This window comes from Canis lupus, chromosome 8 (assembly GCF_003254725.2).
Source record: "Canis lupus dingo isolate Sandy chromosome 8, ASM325472v2, whole genome shotgun sequence".
NCBI classification, from domain to species: Eukaryota; Metazoa; Chordata; class Mammalia; order Carnivora; family Canidae; genus Canis; species Canis lupus.
Genome location: NC_064250.1, coordinates 44,124,078 through 44,131,531, shown reverse-complemented (window position 1 = coordinate 44,131,531; position 7,454 = coordinate 44,124,078).

Genomic DNA, 7,454 nt, shown 5'->3' with positions numbered 1-7,454 from the left:
TTTTAGTCCATTTATCTTTGGACAGATGAGGGTAAAATTTTTCCTTCAGTGCATGAGTGCCTACTATGTACTAGTTGCTGAAGATACAGAGATGAATAAGCTCTAGTCACTAAGCTGAAATAGCTCATTATCTGAATGTGGAGGTTTATTAGTGTTCTCGATGTAAAGTATTTTGCTAACACCATCTAGAAGATAAGTTACAAAGCTCTCAACCTCTTACATATAATAGATTTAGAGTTGGCTACTATCCTGAAAGAAGCCCCTTTTTCTGTTTCTCTTTGATCTATAAGCAGATCTTTTGAGACCATCACTCACATCCAAAAGGGCAATTGTGATCAAAAGAAAGACAGTATTTTAAGGAATTCTGTTCTGATCAGAACCAGGTTCTTAACTGCCATAGTTGCCTGATATTGATATGTATATACACACACACACTATAAAGTACTTGATGTGCTTGACTGATGCCCTTGGTACTGTAACAACCTATATTGTTAAAAAAAAAAAAAAAGTGTTGTTGTGTCTAAAGGAGTTCTACAAATGCTAGATCCTGTTTCTAATACCAACTTATGCATTTACATTTGTTTTCAAATTTGCTTCGTTTTCTCATCAGTGCTCTAGTCTCCTATCCTTCTTAGACTTCTAATTTTTCCCTGGGCATCAATTCTGGGGTTACACAGAAAATGATTCTTTTTTGACAGACACCAATATATATAGACAGTAAGAAGCTTTGCACTCTGTCCTCATAAAGGACAGGCCTTAAGAATGCAAATGCTTCCAGAAGCCTTCATACAACTAGCAAAAGAAGTTAGTATAAGCCCTATGACCATGCAGTCAGAAGGAAAAGGCTCTGATATTCATGCAATGGCAAATTTCTTTAAGGTACAGTAAAACTACCTATATAATAGTCCCCAAAAAGAACCTAATAGAGGAGAAATAAAATTTTGTATGGGGATGAGGGTATAGGAAACACATGCTCTTTCCTTCTGTTTCTTTTTAAGTAGGCTAATGCAGGGCTTGAACTCACGACCCTGAGATCAAGACCTCAGCTGAAATCTAGAGTCAGACAATCAACTGAGCCAGCCAGGCACCCCAGGAAGCAACTGTTTAACCTTGGTCTGGTTGCAGGTAGAGTACAAGTATAAGGAAATTTAACAGCATCATTACAGGAGTCACTTAGTGCTTGTCTTTGCTAGAACAAAGTGAATGACAGGCTGCTGAGATCCGGAAAGTATAAAACGGTTTTCTTTATCTCAGCATTATTTTAGCATTTTTTAAAAGATCTTATTCATTTTGAGAGAGAGAGCATGAGCAAGGGGGAGAGGGAGAAGCAGACTCCCCAGTGAGCAGGGAGCCCAATGCAGGGTTTGACACAGGGCACGATCCTAGGACCCTGAGATCATGACCTGAACTGAAGGCAGATGCTTAACCAACTGAGCCACCCAGGTGCACCCGGAAACTTATTTTAGATTTTAAATAAATTTGGTTTTTCTGTGGATGTGCTAAGTAGAGGTTAATTCTTTTAGATAAGAAGTGTAAGACCATAAAGTATCTGTCAAAGGGATACTTTATCCTTTCTCTTCACATCCTATTTTCTACTTTCTCCTTTTTTCTACTATCCTTTGTAAAGGGAGCTTGTGCTGTGATGGATGTTGAGAAATAAGTAAAATATATCTATTTCCGCTTTTATTAAACCTTGCCCAATCTACTCACCATGCTGTTGCTAGAAAGACTATAGTTTTTCACTGGAGTTTGGAAAATTAGTTCTGGCTTGACTCAGGATGAATTTTTCCCCTATATCACAGCCAAGAGCCTAGTCTTTCTTTTTCTTCTTCTTTTTTAAGATTTTATTTATTCATGAGAGAGACAGAGAGACAGAGAGACAGAGACAGAGAGAGAGAGAGAAGCAGGCTCCATGCAGGGAGCCCGATGTGGGACTCCATCCCAGGACCCCAGGACTACGCCCTAGGCCCTAGGCCAAAAGCAGGCACTCAACCGCTGAGCCACCCAGGCGTCCTGAGCCTAGTCCTTCTTAATGGCAAATTTCCAATTTCCTCAGTAATTGGTATGTTTGACTTTTAAATGATCCTTTATGTTTTATCAAAAAAAACCATCAATTTCTGTAGCTGTCTAATGCATTGTAATAGAACTTGAAATCTCTTTTGTAATCTTTTTTACTTTCTTCTAGATCTGTTTCTGTTTTCTGTCTCATTCCTAACAGATTTAAATATTTTTTCCTTAATCTATGAGTTGACTCTTTCTAATAACCAGCTTTTGGTTTTATATTAATCCACTCTTCTGGTTTCCTTCTCCATTTCTTTTATTATAGCTTTTTTTTTTTTTTTTTTTTTTTTTTGTGATAGTCACAGAGAGAGAGAGGGGGGGGGGGGGCAGAGACATAGGCAGAGGGAGAAGTAGGCTCCATGTACCGGGAGCCCGACATAGGATTCGATCCGCGGTCTCCAAGATCGCGCCCTGGCCCAAAGGCAGGCGTTAAACCGCTGCGCCACCCAGGGATCCCTTTTATTATAGCTTTTATTTTGACTAATCCTCTATACTTTCATTCATTTTGGAGGGGTTCTTTTTCTTTACAAGTCAAATGTTTATTTTCTATCATCTAAAATCATAGGTTTTTCCCTTTTTATTGATTGCCATGAAACTTATGGTTTTTAGTTTGGTATCTTTCATGGTTTGGGGATTATTCAAAATGGTGTTATTGATAATGTTATAGGAAATCTTAAACGTTCTTATTACAGGAGGAAATATTCTGTAACTGTGTGAGGTGATGGATCTTAACTAAATTTACTCTGGTGATGATTCACAATATGTACCTTAATCAAATCATTATGGCATACACATTAATCAATTAATTAATTAATTAAGCATTTGCCTTCTGCTCAGGTTACGATCTCAAGGTCCTGGAACTGAGCTCAGTGGAGAGTCTGCTTGTCCCTTTACCCCCTCCCCTCCACTAGTACACACACTCTCTCTGCAACAGATAAATAAAATCTTTAAAAATATCTTATGCACTGTTATATCTCAATTATATATCAATAAAACTAGAAAAAATTTGAATTTGTAAAAGTGTTACTTGATTTTGCAATGGTTACTTTAGGAAGTAGATTAACTTTTGAGGTGTCAAGTTCTAGTTTTATTGGGTTTGCATGTTTTGATTTATAGGAAACTTTATATGTACAATGATTTTTAACTTTTTTTAAAGATTTATTTATTTTTTTTAGAAAGAGAGTGAGAGAGAACACATGTGAGCGGGGCAGGGACAGAGGGAGATAAAGAGAGCGGATCTCAAGCAAACTCCTCACTGAGCCCAGAGTTGGATACAAGGCTCTGTTCCACAACCCTGAGATCATGACCTGAGCCAAAATCTAGAGTCAGTCACTCAACTGACTGAGCCACCCAAAGCGCCCCTACACAGCTGTTTTTCAAACATAAATTTCAATAGATAAAATCCCATTTCACAAAAGCACACATTTGCCTACTTAGTTAACTGACAATATTTAGAAAGTTTTCAAATAGGCTTTAGTCTCATGGCCATTGGAAGATTAGAGTTTTCCTGATTTGCTCTACATGATGAAATTTGTTGTAATCCACTAATAATGCACTTTGAGACAATGCAGTTAACTTTAAGTTTCATCAATATTTTGGTTTCATTAATCTACAGAGGAGATCTCTAACACTTTTGTACAGGAGAGTTACCTTGGAGTCTCTCCATGGTGTTACTGAGTAGGTTTTCGTTTGGTTTAGGGATCACTACTCAGAAAGTCTTCACTGTATAGCATGTTATGGGAAGCTCTTGTCACCTTTCCTGTTGCCATTTTATTTGTTTTTTTTTTTTTCCCCCAGAAATTATGCATTGTGGTTTAGGACTACAAAGGAAGTCATGGAAGACAGAAATGTATTAGACATGGTCCCATTCATCCCATAGCTTATATTCCATAAGAAGTAATAAGATAAATGCTGCAATAATTCTAAAACTATAATGTTAATGATCACTATCATAAGAGAAATGTGCATGAAGGGAGAAACAATTGATTTCCTAGCTGAATAATGTCCAAAGCTTACTTTTAACTGATTTGATTGGACTGAATTGGAAACTGAGTAGCCACCTCTTAGCCACTCTAGTTCTAGCCATAGAAATTAGATAGAATGGAGGGAAGGACCCAAAACAAAAAGAGGAAAAGGAAGAAAGGAATGGAAAGAAAGAAAAGAAAGCGAAAAAGAAATCTCTGTGGCATGTTGACTTTGAGGTGTAAGAAAACATTTACGCTGTTGGAAATGTACCAGAAGTCATCCACACCATGATAAAATTTGATGCCAAAGCAAGAGTTGAGTTTACCTAGGGAAAGAGGATAGAGCCTGAGGAACAAGGACAGAACAGTGTTTCTCACAGTGTAGTCCCCAGACCAGCAGCAGCAGATGAAAACTTGTTAGAAAAGCCTGTTTTTGGGATCCCTGGGTGTCTCGGCGGTTTAGTGCCTGCCTCTGGCCCAGGGCGTGATCCTGGAGTCCTGGGATCGAGTCCCACATCAGGCTCCCTGCATGGAGCCTGCTTCTCCCTCTGCCTGTGTCTCTGCCTCTCTCTCTCTCTCTTTCTCTCTCTCTCTCATGAATAAATAAATAAATAAAATCTTTAAAAAAAAAAAAAAGGAAGAAAGAAAAGCCTATTTTCAAGCCATCCAAGCCATCCCAGAGCTATTGAATCAGAAACTGGGGAGGGGGCCCAGCAATCTGTGTTTTGATAAACTGTCCCTGGGATTGTGTGCACACTACACTTTGAGAGTCTCTGGGACAGACAGAAAACCAGCGGAGGGCTAAGGACTCCAACTTAAGGTGTGTAAGGCTAAGGAACAGAAGCCTCAAAGTTGGAGAGGATCCATGAGAGCCAAACATCCACAGAAACCACAGGAGGAGATTTCAAGAACGAGGTAGTTAATATCATCAAATGTTATAGACATCTGGTTCGAGCTGGGGCATTTGTACTCTTACAAAGTTTTGACCTTATGCAAATCTCTTAACCTTTCTGAGCCTCAATTTGCTCACCTGTAAAATGGGTCTGGAATCATGCTCTTCTAAACCTTATAAGGTTTTTTTTTTTTTTTTGAGTGAATCAGCTTAGATACTAGACGTTAATTACGAAACCAAAGATTCATGAAGTAACCAATCTTTCTACACCCATAGCCATTAAATGTGGCCACAGTTCTAAAACCTAACCTTAGTGCTAAAGCTCTCAAGACTGGTAATTTTGATAAGAATGCTCCTATATACTTGCATGAGTTAAGTGATGATATAGCAGATGTTGTAGGATAATATAACTTTCTTAGATAATAAAAACATACCAGTCCTAAAGGACTGGCATGGGTGGTGGAGATGCCTTGTTTTTTGGATATACATTTTTATAGCCTCTCACTTCAAAGTATGACAGTTAAGATGGCTGAGTCAACATTGTGACTGTGATTTGAGTCGTATTTCTGAGAAGGCAACAGAGCCTATACTGATGAATAATTTTGTGTTTTCTGTAAGAATTATAAAAATGATGACAAATATCACATACTCTGATTTAACAGAGAAACTGAGGGACAGTAGTAGTGCTTAAGGTGAGCACTAAGCATAGACAATAGAGCTTATCACTTATATAATATTATTTGTTAGGCATTTAAATTCCTCACTGCTTGTGGAGCACCTCAGTTGGCTTAGCATCAGACTCTAGATTTCAGCTCAGGTCATGATCGTCAGATCTTGAGATCAAGCCCCAAGTCAAGCTCCATGCTCAGCCAAGATCTGCTTTTCCCTCTCCCTCTGCTCCACCCCCCCCCCACTTGTGCTCTCTCTCTGTGTATCTAAAATAAATGAAATCTTTTAAAAAATAAATTCCTCACTGCTCCAAATTTTGTCCGCTGACAGTCTTCCAGCTGCTCCTTCAGGGCTACCTCAAGTTTCTCAATAAATGCTTTTTTAAATATTTATTTATTATTTATTTATTTATTTATTTATTTATTTATTTATAGAGAGAGCAAGCCCAAGTATATGAGCTAGCCCGAGTACAGGATCCTGAGCCTGAGCTTGTACACAAGCAGAGGGGGATGGAAAGAATCTCAAACGGACTCCTGCTCTGCGGCAAATCTGACATGGACCTCAATCTCCCTGAGATCATGACCTGAGCAGAAACCAAGTATCAGTTGCTTAACTGACTGAACCACCCAGGTGCCCAATACATGCTTATTTAAATGATTGAGCAAATGAGAGACTGAAGACCTGTATTTACCTAAATTGAATATTTTTTTCCAATATTTTGGGTTTTTTTTCTAATATTTCACCTATCCATTCATGAGAAATGCAGAGAGAGAGAAAGAGAGAGAGGCAGAGACACAGGCAGAGGGAGAAGCAGGCTCCATGCAAGGAGCCCGATGTGGGACTCAATCCTGGGTCCCCAGGATCACGTCCTGGGCTGAAGGCAGCGCTAAACTGCTGAGCCACCGGGGCTGCCCTGAATATATGTTTTATCCAGAAAGGGTACAGATTATTAGCTACAGCATTACCTAGAATATATGTATATGACTTAATCCATTATTAACACAGCTGAATGTAGGGCTTTATTGGTGTCAGGTCTGGTAGGGTGATGTTTTCATGTAGTGAAAAAGTAGGAAAAGGCCTGGACTTTAGAACAGTGCCCTTGACATCTAGGATCAGAGGGAAAGTGGGAGAAATAATACTTACCTACCCAGGATGCTCTATGAATTCTGAACTATCAAAAAAAGTGAATGAAGAAAGGAGGCAAAACCATGTGCAAATCTGGCATACTTCACAATATATTCTCTAATTTAAAATCCTATGGCCCTACATGGTTCCTTCTCTGCAGAGAGATGAAGTAAACAAACACAACAAAAAGCAACAAATAATTCAAAATAAAGTACAAAATATCACATTCAAGGAGACTCTATTCATAAGCTATAGCAACACTGTTTATATGCCCATCCCTCCAAACCTAAATTCTCTTGCATTCTGTGACTGCTCCTGACTCTTTCCCATGAATTGACATAATTTTTTTCTAGCACTCCCCACAGTGCAGTTTGACTTAACCTCTCAGGTTAAGTGCTTCCACCTTATTGCTTCAGTCCCCAGATTTGCAAGGTGTCTCTTCCTTGGAGAAATTGGGGTGACAGAAGATTGGAGAAATAGGGGTTAGAAAACTTCAGTCTCACTTTAATCAAGCTTGTCCTGATCAGTTAAAAATCTCCCTTGGCTCAGCTCACGTAGATGCTTCTTTGGGGGAACAAGGGGTAGGGGGTGGGGAGGTTTGATTCATTTCCTCAGCCTCAGAACCAAAAATTAAACCCCAAGGTTCAACTTCAAACTCTGAAGTATCTTTCCCTCTCTCCTGTTTTGATCTTGCTTATATGCTGTTTGGACCAACTATGACTTTATACACTAAAACTGATAAT